Source organism: Rhipicephalus microplus, chromosome 3 (genome assembly GCF_043290135.1).
Source record: "Rhipicephalus microplus isolate Deutch F79 chromosome 3, USDA_Rmic, whole genome shotgun sequence".
Classification (NCBI taxonomy): Eukaryota; Metazoa; Arthropoda; class Arachnida; order Ixodida; family Ixodidae; genus Rhipicephalus; species Rhipicephalus microplus.
In genome coordinates, this window is record NC_134702.1 from 244,119,883 (window position 1) to 244,138,488 (window position 18,606).

An 18,606-nucleotide genomic window follows, 5' to 3' on the forward strand; every position below is an offset into this window, starting at 1 on the left:
GCTATAACCCAATGCGCCTAGGCCAAGGTAGGCTATTTGCACAGGGTTAACCCTTGCCGCCGAGAAAATTGGAAGTAAGCAGAAGAGAGAAGTAGACAGGAAAGCTAAAAAAAGTAAGAAAGACGAAGATGTAGGGAGAGAGAGATAGGAAAAGGCGACTGCCAATTTCCTCTGGGTGGGTCAGCCCAGGGGTGCCGTCTACGTGAAGCCGGGGCCAAAGGGGTGTGTTGTCTCTGCCGGGGGGCCTGAAAGGTCCAATCACCCAGCGTCGGCTCAACCCCAAGGATCCCCTTTTCCCCGGACACGGCAAGGCCACGCACGGCTAGGCGTGGGAGGGAGTCAAAACTCCCCCGTTAGCTCGGGTCTGTTGTGTCGCTACAACCCAAACGCCTACTTGCGCAGGCGCCCCTGCGGGGAAGACAGCTATGATAGTCAGCGTTCTGAGTTTTTGTCAAAACCTAGCAACAGGAAATCCCTCTTTTTTTCCTCAGAACCAAAAAGCTCATACCTTCATCCAACAACATTGAATCAGTGGTTTCTACTCCAAGTGAATTGTCTTGTTTTCTCGAAGGTATTGCAAAAGGACTTGAAAGTCCCTTTACATCTGTCTTCTCACCCCACAAGTTTTGCTGTTTTTAATTCCACCGAATTAAAAACAGCAAAACTCGGGAACATTTTTTTTCAGCTAGTTCAGAACATAGATTGGACCACTGTTTATAGACAAGAAAATCCTGATGATGCTTATAACACATTCATGACGTTATTGAGTACTAGCTATGATGCGGCATTTCCACTTCAGAAGCGCTCACGTGGCAGAAATAAGAAATGCAGAAAGCCTTGGAGAAATCGTGATCTTTACCAGCGCATAAAAATAAAGAATAAATTGTATCATGATTTCATCCGTTCGCGGAACACAGACGCCTTAGCTGAGTACAAGAAATACAGAAACGTTTTAAATTCAGAAATACGGAAGGCTAAACAGAACTACTATGAAAAATTATTTGAAAGCATTTAAAATGACCAGAGGAAGCTATGGGAGGTCATAAATGGGCTTACGAACAGAAATAAGGGTTGTAATAGGACACACGCCCTAACAATTAATGGTCAGATTTTCAGTGGTGAAAGGTTGGCCAATGTCATGAATGAACATTTCATAAATGCGGGTTCCTTTATTTTAGCGGATGAAAAGCGAGATAATGCTCCAATTCCTGATAAGTCTCCTTTGCCGTATTCTATTTTTCTCGCACCCACAGATCCGGTTGAAGTAGAAAGATTAATCAGAAAACTTAAAAACAATGTTTTATCAGGGATTGATGAGATAGGTTCTGTTGAGTTAAAAATGGTGTCACCATTGATATCTAATGTCTTGGCCTATATTATCAACCTCACCCTCACTAGCGGTGTATTTCCAGAGCAGCTAAAGGTAGCAAAAGTCACTGCAGTACATAAAGGTGGTGATATCAATACTTTAGCGAATTATCGACCTATATCCATGCTTCCAACAATATCCAAAATATTTGAATAGGGTTATTTATGATAGACTTGCATCCTTTTTTGATAAGCACCAAATAATAACAAAAAGTCAGTATGGTTTTCAAAAAAATAAATCAACAGAACAAGCTCTACTGTATATCAAAGATAAGAAAATCGAAAATATGGAAAACAAAAAATATACTCTTGGGCTCTTCCTCGATCTTCAAAAGGCATTTGACTCCATACAATTCAAATCATTGATTCATAATTTATCAAGTTATGGGGTGCGTGGAGTTGCACTACAACTGTTTAAAAGTTACCTAGAAGATCGTTATCAATATGTAAAACTGAGTAACACTATTTCTGCAAAGTTAAAGTTGAACCAAGGAGTCCCCCAAGGGTCTATACTGGGGCCAATATTGTTCCTTGCCTATATAAATGATATTGTCGATATACCTCATTCTCATGAACTTATAATGTACGCTGACGATACGAATGTTTTCTTTTCATCAGACAATCTAATATGACTTGAGGTCAGTGTAAATAATTATCTAAGCAATCTTTTGAATTGGTTAAGGCAAAATGGACTGCGCTTGAATGCAAAAATACAACCTATATGATATTCCGACCTTTAAACAAACCTATTAGTAACATAGCTGTAAAATTCGAAGGAAATTGCATCGCACATGTTAGGGAACAAAAGTTTCTTGGTGTATGGTTTCAGGAAGAATTAAACTGGAACACGCATGTAAATCATCTGATCACCACATTAGCGCGAATAGTTGGTTGTTTTTTTAGAACAATGCACTTGATCCCATTGAGGTTAAAAATAAGTATGTACTATGCACTCTTCCATTCTAAAGTAAGTTATGGGATGTTAGTCTGGGGAACGACATCACAAGGGAATTACCATAAGTTAATAACTATACAAAAGAAAATGTTGCGCTGCTTTGAATATTACAGGGGGAATCTACAAGACTTGCGCACTGCTCCACTATTCATTAAACATTCCATACTCAGAATTGATCAATTATATCATTTTAAATTACTTCAGTTAATACAAAAGACTAAGCTATATGAAGAAAGTTGCACCGGAAGACCACACTACAGTATGCGAGAACAAAAGAAACGAGCTTCTAGAACAAGAACCCAATATGGAAAACAAAGTATTGCTTACCAGGTACCTCAGGTTTTAAATACCCTTGCAGATCAATTGAACTTTAGGGCTAGTAGTGCGACTTTCAAGAAACAAATAAAGAACTTATTCATAACCACCGGTCTACACTATCGAAACTACGTAATGGAGTCTCATGCCTCTGCAAATGCTTAAATTGTTCATAAACTTCTATGTCAATTATACGAGTGTATACAGCGGAATTCATTGTATCCGCATGCATTTTGTGTATGTTTTTGAGTTGTTTCATTGATATTGCTTAGTTGTGAATTTTAACGAGAGTGACCTCTAATTCTTAAAATGTGTTATGTAAACTTCTTATGCTATTTATGTTTGCATTTTGTGTTTACAATTTCAGGTTGCTTGAAACCAATGTATTGAATATATATATTGTTTGTCAGTGCTGATGTCTAAGCTTTGCACTGTCACGGACTGCGGAGGGACAAGGGCCTTTGTCAGGCTGTTCGCCTTTAGCCCTTTGCCCCTGCAGTGAGCTCTGTATCCGGCTTACTGTAAATAAAAATACTACTACTACTACTACTACATGTGGTCTCCCGAGAAAAGTGACGGTTTTGAGGAGATCACTGCTTCAGAGTTGGAACAAGTAGTGAGAAACTTGCCCAAAACTGCACCAAGTCCTGATGGCATAACTACTTCGACAATAAAAATCATTTATAAAATTCTACCCCAGGACCTCCTGACATTGGTTAACCACTCTATCAGAAACTCATTGATTCCACCTGATTAGAGAATTGCTAAGAAAATTCTTTTATTAAAAAAATAAGGTGCTGGGTTTATGTTAGATAACATCAGGCCTATAGCACTTATATCTAGTCTGGCAAAGCTAATTGAAAGGACCTTACACATTAGGATAGATAATAGATTGAATCAAAGCATGGTCTTAAGCCCATGCCGAATGGTTGCTCCATTAGGTGTGCCCATGTCGATTCAGAAAGTATAAAACATCTTGCCCATTATAAGAAACAATATGCCGTCTTAATAACTCTAGACATCACAAAAGCTTATGACAGCATGGAACATTCAAAACTAATTAATTCACTTAAAAACGCAGGCCTACCAAAATACTTTGTAGCATGGGTACATTATTTTTAAACGACAGAGAATTTTACTGTTCTCAATCTGGTTTGTCGTCTTTGAGGCACAAACAAACTAGAGGTCTCCCACAAGGATCAGTGTTATCGCCACTATTATTTATTATTTTACTATGCACTATTCCTATACAGAAGGACGTGCAAGTGTATGTGTATGCCGATGATATCGCGTTTTTTACTACAGCTGGAGGTATTCATCCACTTTATCGAAGTTTGCAGACGTATATGAACGCTCCAGAAACGTGGTTAGAAAAAACAAACTTATCACTGAATGTCAAAAAAAGTAAAAAAGTGCGATGGTAGTTTTTCCTCTGAGTGTTCCGGTACATATCGCTTTGCATCACTGGCAAGACCTTATACCTCAGGTAGAATCTGTTAGGTATTTAGAGATCACTTTTTCACTGAAAGACTTCATTGGAGTCCACATATAGAAAATATGGCTGCCAAAGGAACACGTTCGCTGGGGATGTTTCGTAGACTATGCAACAAACGTTAAGGTTTATGCCGTGATATTCTCGTCATGATTTACTGCATGTATATTCGCCCAATATTCGAGTTCGGCTGCGTCTTGTTTTCTGGTGCACTTGCTTACAAACTACGACCACTGGTTCTTTCAAAATGCAAATTAATACGATCATGTCTTGCACTTCCAAAAATTGTATCAAATACTATTTTATACAAAGAATCATGCCTGCCTTCTCTTCGTACTCGGTTTAACATCCTAACCGTGCGTACATTTCTAAAGATCTATGCATCGCCATTGGGATCAAAATATATTTTTCTTAATCATCCGCAGGAAATTTTTTACCATCATTGGCCAAGATTACGGTATCCCTAAGTAATTTTCACACAGACACAATTTGAAACATTACAAGTGTAGATACGTGAAGTACTAATTATAGGCAGATCTGTACAAAGAAGTCGAATAGATATTGACAACATATTACCTAAGAATCGCAACCATTTACCTAGTAGATACTTATATTGCAGTTTGGAGGACCATTTATCTAGATTAGAAACGGCTGCATTGATAGCAACTGACGCTTCAGTAGGGGTGGGAATTGCATTGTTATCTTTGGATTGGTTTTTTTTATTTGCTTACCTGACTTTACTCCTACTTATCACGCAAAATTACTTGCCATTATATTAGCTCTACAGAAAGTACCCCTATTGTTAAGGCGTTTAATAGCCGGTCCACAGCGAGCAAGCACAATGGCGACAGTAACGGCCAAGCACGGGCTCTCAGTGCGAGCGGCGTCCTTGATGGGTAGCCCCACTAGAAGGTACTCAAGAGTTCGACCCATTTCATAGTTCGGAGGCTTCGCTACAATTACCCCGGGGTCGAAGAGGGAGCCGCCTGGCGACCTAACAGCTTGTTATTATGAGCGGGTCATAATAAGCCTTCAGGCGCTCCACGTTGACGATGTCTCGCCCACGGCGGCGCATGTCCGAAGATTGTTCAACGGGTTCGATCAGATAGTTGACGGGTGAGGTGCGCTCGATGACACGGTAGGGGCCTTCGTATTTGGGACGTAGTTTGGAAGAGAGGCCAGCGGCAGAGGTCGGGATCGAGAGCCATACAAGCGCACCAGGAAGGAACGTGGGCTCAGAAGTGGTGCTGGCATCACGGATACTCTTCTGCCGCTCTTGCTCTTGCGTCGTAAAAGTCTTGGCAAGCTCGCGACACTCTTCAGCAAGCCTGGCTGTCTCGGAAATAGGTGTACACTCAGATGGATCCGGCGTGTACGGGAGTATCGTGTCCATGGTGTGCGACGGGTGCCTTCCGTACAGCAAGTAGAAAGGTGAAAAACCAGTCGTGCTCTGAGGGGCGGTGTTGTAGGCGTAGGTGACGAAGGGCAGTATATTATCCCAATTAGTGTGGTTGGCAGCGACGTACATAGAAAGCATGTCGCCGAGGGTGCGGTTAAAGCGTTCGGTGAGGCCATTCGTCTGTGGGTGGTAAGCAGTAGTTTTGCGGTGGACAGAATGGCACTCCGTCAGAATGGCTTCGACGACTTCCGACAAGAAGACACGGCCTCGATCGCTGAGAAGCTCTTGGGCTGGTCCGTGGCGCAGTATAAATCGATGCAGCAGGAAGGACGCAACATCGCGCGCAGCAGCCGCAGGGAGAGCGGCGGTTTCGGCGTATCGCGTTAAATGGTCAACGGCAACGATGGCCCAGCGGTTACCAGCCGACGTCAGAGGAAGTGGTCCATACAAATCGATACCTACGCGCCCAAAGGGACGGTCAGGGCAAGGTAATGGTTGTAGAGTGGCGTGCGACATGTGAGCTGACGGTTTACGGCGTTGGCAAGTGAGGCAAGAGCGAACGAACTGCTGCACATAGCGGTACATCCCGCGCCAGAAGTAGCGTTGTCGAATGCGATGGTAGGTTTTGAATACCCCAGAGTGCGCGCATTGCGGATCAGAATGGAAGGATTCACATATCTCTGACCGCAGACTGCGGGGTATCACGAGTAACCACTGCCGGCCGTCGGCATCGTAATTGCGTCGGTGTAGAAGGCCGTCACGAATGGCGAAATGGCGAGCTTGACGACGCAATGCACGCGTGGATGGCGTTGCGGATGGATCAGAGAGCAAGTCGATCAGCGGGCCGATCCAATTATCCTTTCGCTGTTCGGTAGCGATTATGTCAACGTCAATGGCAGAAACAGCAGCCGAGGATACTGAGCAGAGCACATCACCTTCAGGCAGGGGGGAGCGCGAGAGGGCGTCGGCATCAGCATGCTGGCGTCCATTGCGGTACAGCACGCGGATGTCGTAGTCTTGTAAACGAAGAGCCCAACGGGCGAGACGGCCTGAGGGATCCTTCAATGATGAAAGCCAGCATAGTGCATGATGGTCGGTGACGACATCGAATGGGCGACCATACACTATCATTATCAGAAGCCGTCACTCTGACAGACAGCCTATTTGCCTGTTTCTCATTATCTGCATCAAATTTTTCAATTTCTTTAGAACTATTTTATTCCTTCATTCTAAGACATATAAGTATTATTCACTTGGTGTGGGTACCAGGGCACAGAAGTATACCTCTAAATGAGCAAACAGATGCACTCGCACTTTTATCATGTAACAGTCCGATAATGTCTATTTCGCCGACGTTGGCGTTTGTAACTGCGGCGCGTTTCGAAAAATTTGTCATATTGTACAACTTTGCTAAGTCTGCATTGTCAGTTTTTGAGTTCCCTCACCTCAATTATCGTTGAAAGAATCGATAGTGTTCCTCCAGAAGGACCGAGATTGCAGTTACCAAAATATGATGCCGAGTCCCCCTACCGAATTCTTACATACACTGGTACAGTCACCTTTATGCCTCCATTGCGATAAGTGTGAATCTCTTGATCATTTCTTTTTAACAAGCAGATTATTCACCAATCAGAGAAAAGACTTCTAGATGAACCGCTTTGAAGGTTGATAATATATTTATCCCTTCCGGTTCTTCTTTCCTTTGGGGCTACCGTGCTGGGTTTAGCCACAGGAGCGTATGCGAGGCAGTTTGCGATATCCTTCAAGAGACAAGAAGAATTGAATGCTAAGTTCATCAATACAAAAAATAAAAAGTTATCAAAATCAAGCACATTCATCAAAACTTTAACATTTCGAAATTATGAACATTTCTTTTTAAATAGGAAGACACCGTACGTTTCATGGTTGATCTCCCATGGTGGGTTGCGCTAGGATAAAAGGAACAAACAAAGAATTTTGATGTATTTCATTATATCTTGGTTCGACAATAAAACGCTGCACCACATTTGCGTCGCCTAAACAGTGATTAAAAAAGCATTATAAATTTTAAAAGTATTGCGCGGCTGTCGATCCGCACCGACTTGCCAGTGTCCTATCGCAGCACGTCAAGGCGAAACGAGGAAAATATAGGTGCACATATACTACACAAACGATTATTCTTGCTTATTCTGCGCCTTTACGCCGTGATCATTAGGCGCTGGTACTCTAGTGAGTCGACGAGCGCGCAATGCTTTTAATCCTTTGACGAGGTTGCATTGATGCTGACTAAGTCGAGAGGAGGCCAGCTGCACTAAGTAATAATAAATAGAGTGCGCACTTTCAACCATGAAGGTAACTATTATTGTGTGGCTTCCAGGCTGCTAAAGAAAAAAAAAGAGAACAAGGCATCTGCCAGAAAGCAGAATTTTGAGTTCATCCTGCAGATGCAAGAGGGAGAAGCACACCACAAACATTCCAAAGTTCGTGTGTTTCATCTGATAACTCCAGATGTTTCTTACACTGTTACTACTCGATGGGTAACATTAAGTTTTCTTTTTATCTTGCAAAACTGTGCAAAGCCCAAAGGGCAGCGTTCATTGAGTACATCCGAATTGGATGAATCTATGATAGCAAGTGGTGAGCTACGACAAGTGACGAAAGAGCTTCGCATCTGGAAGAACAGGTGGAAGGAGCTCTGAGACGATGATGATGATGTTTGATGTTTTATGGCGCAAGGGCCATTTCACGGCCAAAGAGCGCCAGTGCATCTTACTAAAAATATGGACAATCATTGTGATAAGCGGCTGTATAAGGGCCATAAATTTCCTCGCTGTAAGGCGGGTAAAAACATACAAGTAATAAAATCATGACCATGCCGTGAAAGGTGTGTGTGGTGTGAATAGATGACAAAAGTTGGTGATAATAAAAGACGATGGTGGATATGTATGGAATTAGCACAAGTGCCTCACTCGTTCATACCCTTGCGTCCAAGGGCCGTGAGGCATGTGCTTTCTTGTGTAGCCACCGCAGCAAAAACCTCTCTGGAGAGGTCATGCTACGGTATGCCCGGGTATATGACATGAAAGCTATGAATTTCTTTTAAAAACGCTAACAATGATTTATGACTAAAAAGCGGTTCCCTACCGACAAACATTGCAGGGTGTAAAGGTATATGTTGTCGGTAGGGTAATGGAAAGTGTTGTTTTTTTACAGTGTCCAATTGTTTGCCCTCAATTAAAATGTGAAGGACTGTCAATACTTCACCACATCTGTCACACAATGGTGGATCGCGCCGGGCAAAAGGTGTGTGTGTGTCCTATCCTGAGTCTCGTTAGTATTACCTCTGTATGACGCGATTTCGATACGGGCAGCCAATGACCAAGGTGTGGCTTCATAACGTGTAGTTTGTTTTGTGTGTGTGTATCCCACTTGCTCTGCCAGTATACTCTGAGGTTTCGTTTGAGAGACGGCTTAAGATCAAGGGCCGGGATTGATATGGGTGTAGGGGCAGTGCTTTTGTGGACGGATGCAGCGAGCTGATCCGCCCTCACGTTGCCTTGAATCTCACGGTGCCCTGGCACCCAGCACACTACAACATGTTGTTTGAGTGTGTACAGTGTGCATAAAATGGATGATGATATATGGCGTTTTTTGGCGCAAGGGCCATTTGATGGCCAAAGAGCGCCAGTTCATAGGACAAGGAATGTGGACGATGAGTGTGATTAGCGGCTGTATAAGGGCCATAAAGTTCCTCGCGGTAAGGCGGGTAAAAACGTAAGGTAGTAAAATCATGACCATGCCGTGAAAGGTATGTGGTGCGAATAGGTGATGAAAGTTGGTGATAATAAAAGACGATGATGGATATGTATGGCATTAGCACAAGTGCCTCACTCGTTCATACCCTTGCGTCCAAGGGCCGTGAGGCAAGTGCTTTCTTGTGTAGCCACCGCAGCGAAAACCTCCCAGGAGAGGTCGTGCTACGGAATGCCGGGGAATATGATATGAAAACTATGAATTTCTCTTAAAAACTCGAATAATGACTTATGACTAAAAAGCGGTTCCCTACCGACGAACATTGCAGGGTGTAAAAGTATATGTTGTCGGTAGGGTAATGGAAAGTGTTGTTTTCTTAGAGCGTCATATTGTTTGCACTGAATTAAAATGTGAAGGACTGTTAATCCTTCACCACATCTGTCACACAATGGTGGATCCCCACCCGACAAAAGATGTGTGTGTGTCGTGTATGTGTGTCCTATCCTGAGTCTTGTAAGTATTACCTCTGTATGACGCGATTTTGATACTGGCAGCCAATGACCAAGGTGTGGCTCAATAATGTGTAGTTTGTTTTGTGTGTGTGTATCCCACTTGCTCTGCCAGTAGTCCCTGAGATTTCGTTTGAGAGACGGCTTTAGATCAAGGGCCGGGTTCGATAAAGGTGTAATGGCGGTGCTTTCGTGGGCGGATGCAGCAAGCTGATCCGCCATCATGTTGCCTTGAATCTCACGGTGCCCTGGCACCCAGCACACAACAACATGTCGGTTGAGCGTGTAGAGTGTGCATAAAATGGAGTAAAGTGAAACGAGGACAGGGGTTTTTTGTTTTTTAAGACTTTGCAGAGCCGTTACCACACTGAGGGAGTCTGTATAAATTACTGCTTTTTGTATTTGTGATTGTTTTATGTGTTTAGCTGCCACGAGTATCGCGTAAGCTTCCGCTGTGAAGATACTTGTGCCTGGATGTAGCGGGCCAGCATCCGAAAAGGAAGGGCCAACAGCAGCGTAGGACACAGAGGAGTTAGACTTAGAGGCATCTGTAAAAAACTCAGGACGTGTGTATTTGTGTTGAAGTTCCAAGAAGTATGTTCGAATATGGGCAATAGGCGCATGTTTAGTAACTTCTAGGAAAGACACATCGCAATCTATAGTCTGCCACTGCCACGGTGGCGGGTATGCTACAGGAGCCATTAAACTGTGTTCGAGTGACACTCCAGTGTCCTCAGCTAGACCCTTCAGGCGAACTGAGAAGGGCTGCCTCATTGAAGGCCTGTTTTGGAAAAGAATGGAGCTCGACAAGTCATTAATAGTAGAGTATGAGGGGTGCCTCTTGTCTGCCTTCAACTTAAGGAAATATACAAAGGACATGTAGGTTCTTTGCAGATGAAGCGACCACTCATTTCACTCAACGTAAAGGCTTTTTACGGGGCTGGTGCGAAAAGCACCCGTAGAAAGGCGGATGCCGGAATGGTGCACGGGATTCAGCATCTTCAAAGCACTTTGAGTCGCAGACTGATAAACAATGGCCCCATAATCTAAGCGGGTGCGAATTAGGCTTCTATACAGGTTCATGAGGCATTTCCTGTCACTACCCCACGTAGTATGCGACAACACCTTTATAACATTCATGGCTTTTAAACATTTTGTTTTTAAATACTTTATGTGGGGTACGAAGGTCAACTTGTTGTCCACGATTAAGCCTAAGAATTTATGCTCGGCTTTGACGGACAGACGTTGCCCGTTCAGTCGAATGTCAGGTTCCGAGTGCATGCCTCTCTTTCGAGAGAACAAGACACACGTGCTTTTTTGTGGGTTAAGCCGAAATCCGTTTTCATCTGCCCATTTGGAGACCTTATTTAAACCCAGCTGAACCTGCCGCTCACACATGGCCAAGTTGCATGACTTGAAGCCAAGCTGAGCGTCGTCGACGTATGTACAATAGAACATATTGCGGGGAATGGACAAGTGCAAAGAATTCATTTTAATAATAAAAAGTGTGCAACTAAGCACACCACCTTGTGGCACGCCTGTTTCCTGGATAAATGTTTGAGAGAGCACACTGCCCAGACGGACACGGAATGTCCGGTTTGACAGGTAACTTTCGATTATATGAAACATTCTTCCGCGCACGCCAAGGTGTGACAGGTCTCTTAAAATTCCGAAACGCCATGTTGTATCATAAGCCTTTTCGATATCGAGAAACACAGAGAGAAAATATTGTTTATGAACGAAGGCGTCTCTGATCTGTGCCTCGATACGAACAAGGTGGTCTGTGGTGGATCTACTTTCTCGAAACCCGCACTGAAATGGGTCGAGCAAATTATTTGTTTCAAGAAAATGTACAAGTTGGCAGTTTATCATTTTTTCGAAGACTTTGCACAAGCAGCTTGTAAGTGCTATAGGCCTATAACTCGAGGGTAAAGAAGGGTCCTTGCCCTCTTTCAAAATGGGAATAACAATAGCCTCTTTCCAGGCGGTAGGAATAGTGCCAGAAGACCAAATAGCATTGTAGAAACAAAGTAGCGTTTTTCGGGTTTCGTTTGGTAGGTTTTTTAACATTTCATACATCACACGGTCAGAGCCTGGGGCAGAAGTACTGCAGGAGTTTAGAGATGTTCGGAGCTCAGCTAGACTGAAAGCTTGGTTATATGCCTCGTATCTAGTGGATTTGTGTTCGAGTTTCTGCTTTTCTATTCTTGTTCTGTATTTTTGGAAAGTGTCAGTATAGTGGGACGAGCTGGATACCTGTTTGAAGTGTGCACCGAGGAAGTTTGCCCGATCTTCCAAGGTATCACCCTGAGTGTTTACGAGTGGAAGTGCGTGTACTTGTTTTCCTGCTATCCTACTGACCATGTTCCATACTTTAGCCTCCTGTGTATATGAATTAACCCCTGATAAAAACTTCTGCCAGCTTTCTCTTCTGACCTGCCGACGCGTTCTCCTGCCTTGAGACTTTATTTTCTTGAAGGTTTCAAGATTTTCGGCTGTCGGTGAGTTACGAAGCAGCCTCCAAGCTCTGTTTTGCTGTTTGCGCGCGTTTCGGCATTCATCGTTCCACCATGGCACACATCGTTTTCCAGGGTGTCCATTTGTTTGTGGGATGCATTTTGTTGCACCATCAATCAAAAACGCTGTGAAGTAGTTCACAGCAACATCAATGTTCAAAGTACAGATGTCATTCCAACCTAGACAAGCGATAGTATAAAACTGTTCCCAGTCGGCTCTGTTTATGAGCCACTTAGGAACGCGTGGCGGACACTCAGTTACTGTCGTTGTGCTCAAAACTACGGGGAAGTGGTCACTTCCGTACAGATTACTGACGACTTTCCACTGTAGTAGAGGCACAAGAGATGGAGATACTATGGTCAGGTCTATAGAGGAGTAGGTGTTACTAGCGAGGTTATAATAGGTTGGTACTTTTCGATTTAGGAGACACGCGCTCGATGAGATAAGGAACTGCTCGATCAGCCGACCTCGCGCGTCATACCGAGAGTCACCCCATAGCCTGCTATGCGCATTAAAGTCTCCAAGGAGAACATAAGGTTCCGGAAGTTGATCAATTAGAGAGTGTAAATCACGTTTTTGCAGCTGATAGCTAGGAGGAATGTAGATAGTGCAGATTGTGATCAGTTTATCAAAAAGAACCGCTCGAACAGCCACTGCCTCAAGGGATGTTTGTAGTTGTAGGTGTGTGCATGCAGTTCCTTGTTTCACTATGATGGCAACACCTCCGGATGATGTCATGGCATCATCACGGTCCTTTCGAAAAATAACGTGTTTGCGAAGAAAATTTGTGTGTTTTGAATTAAGGTGTGTTTCTTGTACACACAGCACTTTTGGTGTGTGTTCGTGTAAGAGTTCTTGGATGTCGTCAAGGTTTCTGAGAAGGCCCCTGACGTTCCATTGTATAATTTGAGTGTTCATGGTGAATGTAAAATAATGCTGTGTGTACGAAGAGCGAGTGGCTGTTTAGACGGGGAGTTTGAGTTCACTTAACAGGGCCATCACCAGGCCCTGTTATTTGCTTTTTTGTTTTCTTGGCGCGCTCCAAGGAGCCACGCCGCTCTTTCGGCACCAAGGGTGCCGACGTATCCATTGCCTCCTCGGAGGCACTGGATGCCCGCACGTGCGTGCTGTTAGTTCGGATTTTAGGCCTCGCCTGGTGAGGGGAGGACTTGAGACCCGAAGACTCTGGAGTCTCCGGCCTCTGTTTGGGAGCAGGCGGTGTAGCCTGGGCTACAGCCGCCTTGGGGGCAGGTGCCACAACCGCCGGCTCGGTATGCGCGGGCCGAAGGTGTGGCGAGGGCTGGTGCGGCGGTGCCCCCTGACCCGCCGCATCAGCGTATGTAGGTCCATAGAATGGAGCGACTCTTCGCCGTGCTTCCTTAAACGTAATGTTCTCCTTCACCTTCAATGTAATTATTTCTTTTTCTTTTTTCCAGTAGGTGCAGGAGCGTGAATATGCGGCATGGTTTCCTTCGCAGTTTACACAGTGTGGCGGTTGTTTGCAGTTCTCAGACACGTGGCCTAGGACTCCACATTGTGCACAAGTCTGGCGACCACGACACGTTTTAGAGCCATGGCCATACCTCTGGCATTGGAAGCAACGACGAGGGTTTGGTATATACGGTCTGATAGATGTCTTTGTGTACCCTGTTTGTATGGAATCTGGTAGTTTACTGGATGCAAACGTGAGTATCAAGTGTTTCGTTGGTATTTTCTTATTATCTCTTCTGATTATAATTCTCTGTACATTATTGACATTTTGGCTCTTCCACCCTTCCAAAAGTTCAGTTTCGGTGAGTTCAAGTAAGTCTGCATCAGATACTACTCCGCGAGTGATGTTCATGGATCTGTGTGGTGTTACGGTGATCGGCACGTCACCAAACGTTGAGAGGCTGTCTAGCTTTACAAATTGTGCTTTGTCCCGAATTTCGAGAAGAAGGTCTCCGCTAGCCATTTTGGTTACTTTGTATCCAGCCCCGAGAGTTTCATTAACACACCTGGCAACTACGAAAGGAGATACGGTCCTGGCTTGCTTTCCGGTTTTTTCGCAGTGAATGACGTGGAAGCGGGGAAAAGTTTCTACTGGCTGGTTGAAGAAGTTTATGTCGTCGTTGCGTACCCGCTTTAGGCCGGTACGATCAGACAGTCGGCCTGCGCAGGTGCCACAGCCGACGGCTGTGGCACCTGCGCAGGCCGAAGGGGTGGCGAGGGCTGGTGCGGCGTTGCCCCCTCACGCGCCACATCAGCATATGTTGCGCCGTAAAATGGCGCCACTCTTCGTCTTGCTTCTTTGAATGTGATGTTTTCTTTGACTTTAAGAGTGATTATTTCTTTTTCTTTCTTCCAGTTAGGACAAGAACGCGAATACGCGGCGTGTTCCCCGTCACAATTCACGCAGTGAGGCGTAGTAACACAGTTATCAGATGGGTGGCCGTGGCTACCACATCTTGCACAAGTTTCCTGACCCCGGCAGTTCTGCGAGCCATGACCAAATCGTTGACATTTATAACACCGTCTTGGATTGGGAATGTAGGGACGGACAGAGAGTTTGATGTATCCTGTGTCTATAGATGAAGGCAGTGTGCTAGATGCGAAGGTGAGTATTAAATGTTTGGTAGGTATTTCTTTGTTGTCTCGTCTCATGACGATTCGTTTCACATCTGTGACATTTTGCTCTTTCCACCCTTCAAGCAGTTCCTGTTCAGATATTTCAAGAAGGTCTGCTTCTGAAACAACTCCGCGTGAGGTGTTCATTGATCTATGAGGTGAAATAGATACTGGGATATTACCAAATGCTACGAGACTGCCAAGTTTTTTCATAGTGGTGTTTTTCAGGCAGCTCAAGGAGAAGGTCTCTGCTAGCCATTTTTGTAACCTTGTATCCTGGGCCAAAGACCTCTGTCAGGGATTTAGCAACAAGAAATGGAGATATTGCTCTGGCTTGTTTTGTTGGGTTTTCGCTGTGCACAACATGGAATTTGGGAAAGCATTGTCTGGGTTGGCTGAAAATTGATATGTCATCGGTGCGTCCCCTCTTAGGCGGGAGACGATCTAGGAGACGGGGAAATGCAGGTGTTCCCATAGTAGTGTACTTTTTGTTCGGCAGCAATCGCGACCACCCACCATGGAGTCCAACCAGGGGACGCTGAAGCACTTAATAGCATAAGGCTGCAGACGCCAGCCGTACATTGCCACTATAACCAAATATAACTACTCAAGGTTGAGTAATTACACAAGGTTAACCCTTGCCGCCATGAAAAATCGGAAGTAAATGGAAGAGAGAAGAAGACAGGACAGATTTAAAGACGAGAAAAGACTAAGATGTAGGAAGAGAGAGATAGGAAAAGGCGACTGCCGATTTCCCCTGGGTGGGTCAGCCCAGGGGTGCCGTCTACGTGAAGCCGGGGCCAAAGAGGTGTGTTGCCTCTGCGGGGGCCTTCAAGGTCCAATCACCCAGCTTTGGCTCAACCCCCAGGATCCCCTTTTCCCCGGACATGGCAAAGCCACGCCCGGCTAAGCGTGGGAGGGAGCCGAAACTCCCCCGTTAGCTCGGGTCCGTGATGTCGCTACACACCAAACGCCTACTTGCGCAGGCGCTCCTGCGGGGGAGCTCCGAGACGAGTCCTTGAAGGACCAAGTCCGTTCTGAGCAGGAGGTGCTGAAATAAAAAAATGTTTAATGTGAGCGAAACTTTTGCACATTTGTGTCTAGAGCTATTACATATTGTTACTATGATATTATACCCAGAATGTTTTAAATATAGCAAATAACAAATGAACTGTGAAAGCTATTGCATCATTCTTTGAGTGGCATTTTAACCCTAGTAAACTTACTTTAACAATGGAGCATAGGCAAGACAAAGTTCAAAACATGGACTACAAAGCAGCATGTATGCATTTCATATTCCTGCATTTGGATTACCCGAATTCAAGTGGATAACACTAGTTGTATAGTAAAGTATTCTAAATGTGCTGTGGCACTATAGCACATAAAGACAAATTCTTTGTGCGTTTGAATGAGTAACATAAGAATTACGGACATATGCTGATATATATAAAAGGTATGTGACTGGCTCGGCTTGCTTTGAAGTCATAATTTCCTTAAGCATTCTATGCAGACAACACATCACAGGAACACTGGCAACCTGCTAGTGAGAAACTCGCCACCACTGCAGGCCAGAAGCCTGCTAGAAATGATAAGTTGCACGCTGCAACCAGCTTAGTGAATATCCGATATGGTTTTTATTCTTTTTTTGATATCAATCTACAGAAAACTCTGGGCTGCTACCTTATCTACTCGAGTAGAGCTCAACCACGGGTGAGGTGACACTGTTGCATGTTCTTGATTATTGTGCCAGACACACCTCATGCTGATTCTGTTAATGTTAATGCTGTTTGTTTCAGGGTGGGGGATATGGTACTGCAGTTTCGGTTCCGGTTTTGGAACTGGTTGGTTGGCCTCTAGGGGGCATTATAGATATGTGTATATATTGATGCTTGTGTATATAAAAAGAGTTCCTGCTTGGCTGCCGGCTGCTTCGTACTTCTTGTTGGCCGGCGCTTCAGTGCCGTGCCCCGCGTTCTCCGTCACTCTGTGGAACGCATCCGCCGCACAATACTACACCTATATTTACAGCCACCCCATCCATTCTTAGTGCCCCTTCAAGTACCTCTACAGCAGGTGAGTACACAGTTATCCCAATTCTTGATGGATGGATAGAAGGGCAAACTTTATAATCTGGTCTATCGGGACGCACTCCAACACGTCACGGGCCGCTACCACGTGGGAGCAGAAAGATCAAGCCTCTCTGCTGGGTTGTGGGCCCGTTGGACTGCCCACAATTGCTGTTCTTGATAAAAATTCATTATTCCAGTTATATTTACCCTGTGTATCTGTAGCAAAGGGCCGTTGACTGCTGAGCCCCAGAGCACTGGCTCAAATCTAGCCACTGCGACCGTGTTTTAAGCTAGACAAGGCATTAGTTGCATGTTGACTGTGTTGTGTTAGTGCACTCTAAAGAACCTTAGGTAGTCCAAGTTAGTCCAAAATCTTCCACAGCAATGTCCATTAGAGCCCATTATGTTTTAGAATGTTAAACCTTTTGTGACACATAGCTTCAGCCTATGCAAGGAAACATAGTAGTGTGGTGGTAGACGATTCATTACCGTAGGCTTTCTATGAAACATTCAATATATTCTGTTACACAGGCCCATCTGCTGAGCTGGCTGAGGTCGGGGGCACTGCAGCAGGTGAGTTTCCAGTAGGCATTAAGGAAAGTTTGTCATCTAGCTTTTGCATAATTTTTTGTATGTGAATTGAAAAAAGTAAGCAGTTAAATGTAACAGCTACAGATTTTTTACTTTAATATTGATACAAAACAGCCGCTAAACATGGCTGCAAGAAAGAGGAAAGTGGGTTTTTCCGTTGGATGCTGGTCTGACGCCATCTTGCTCGTCGGGTTCTCTGCGCTGTAAATAGCTCATTAAACAAGTTACTCGTAACATTATTGGTGGAGGTGGACGACCCCCGTACCTCGATGGAGACGCGCAGCGGTCGCACCATCGGCGACCTTTTGACTGCTTCGACTGCTGGTACTTCCTCTACGCCGCCCTCATCAGTCCAAGCCACCACCTACGTCACACTACCGCACCTCCGGGATCCCGGCACTTTCTCCGGTGATGGTACGATCGATCTCGACACTTGGCTGAAGCGGTACGAGCGCGTCAGTGCTACTCACCGATGGGACCCTACGCTCATGCTCGCCAACGTGCCTTTCTACCTGGACGGAACTCCCCGAACATGGTTTGAAAGCCACGAAGCAAACATAACGAGCTGGGATCTCTTCAAAGAAAATATACGTGACCTGTTTGGCGATTCATCTGGTCGTCAGCTCGCTGCGAAGAAGACTCTTGCCACACGGGCCCAGTCTTCTACCGAGTCGTACGTCTCTTACATTCTTGACGTCTTGGCCCTTTGTTCCAAGGCCGACCAGTCCATGTCGGAAGACGGAAAGGTTAACCACGTCTAGAAAGGCATTGCTGACGATGCTTTCAACCTGCTGGTTTTTAACAACGTCTTGAGCATCGACACAATCCTTAAAGAATGCCGACGTCTCGATAAAGCCCGCCGCGTAGCCCAAAGCATCGTGCGCCTTCCGAACACAGCGGCCACTTCTTCGTGTGACGACGCCTTTCACCAGGCCCCTCGATGTGACAACCTTACACGCATCATCCGTCTAGAGGTCGAGGCAGCACAACCGGTAGCCACGACATTACCGACGCCTGCGCTTTCCCCTACCACGATCTCTTTAATACAAGCG

At 45.0% G+C, this 18,606-nt stretch overlaps 1 pseudogene; it reads left to right on the forward strand.

Moving 5' to 3' along the window:
• Positions 1–16,751, forward strand: part of LOC142803180 (uncharacterized) — a 40,913-nt pseudogene extending 24,162 nt beyond the window's left edge.
• The last annotated feature ends 1,855 nt before the right edge of the window (positions 16,752–18,606 follow it).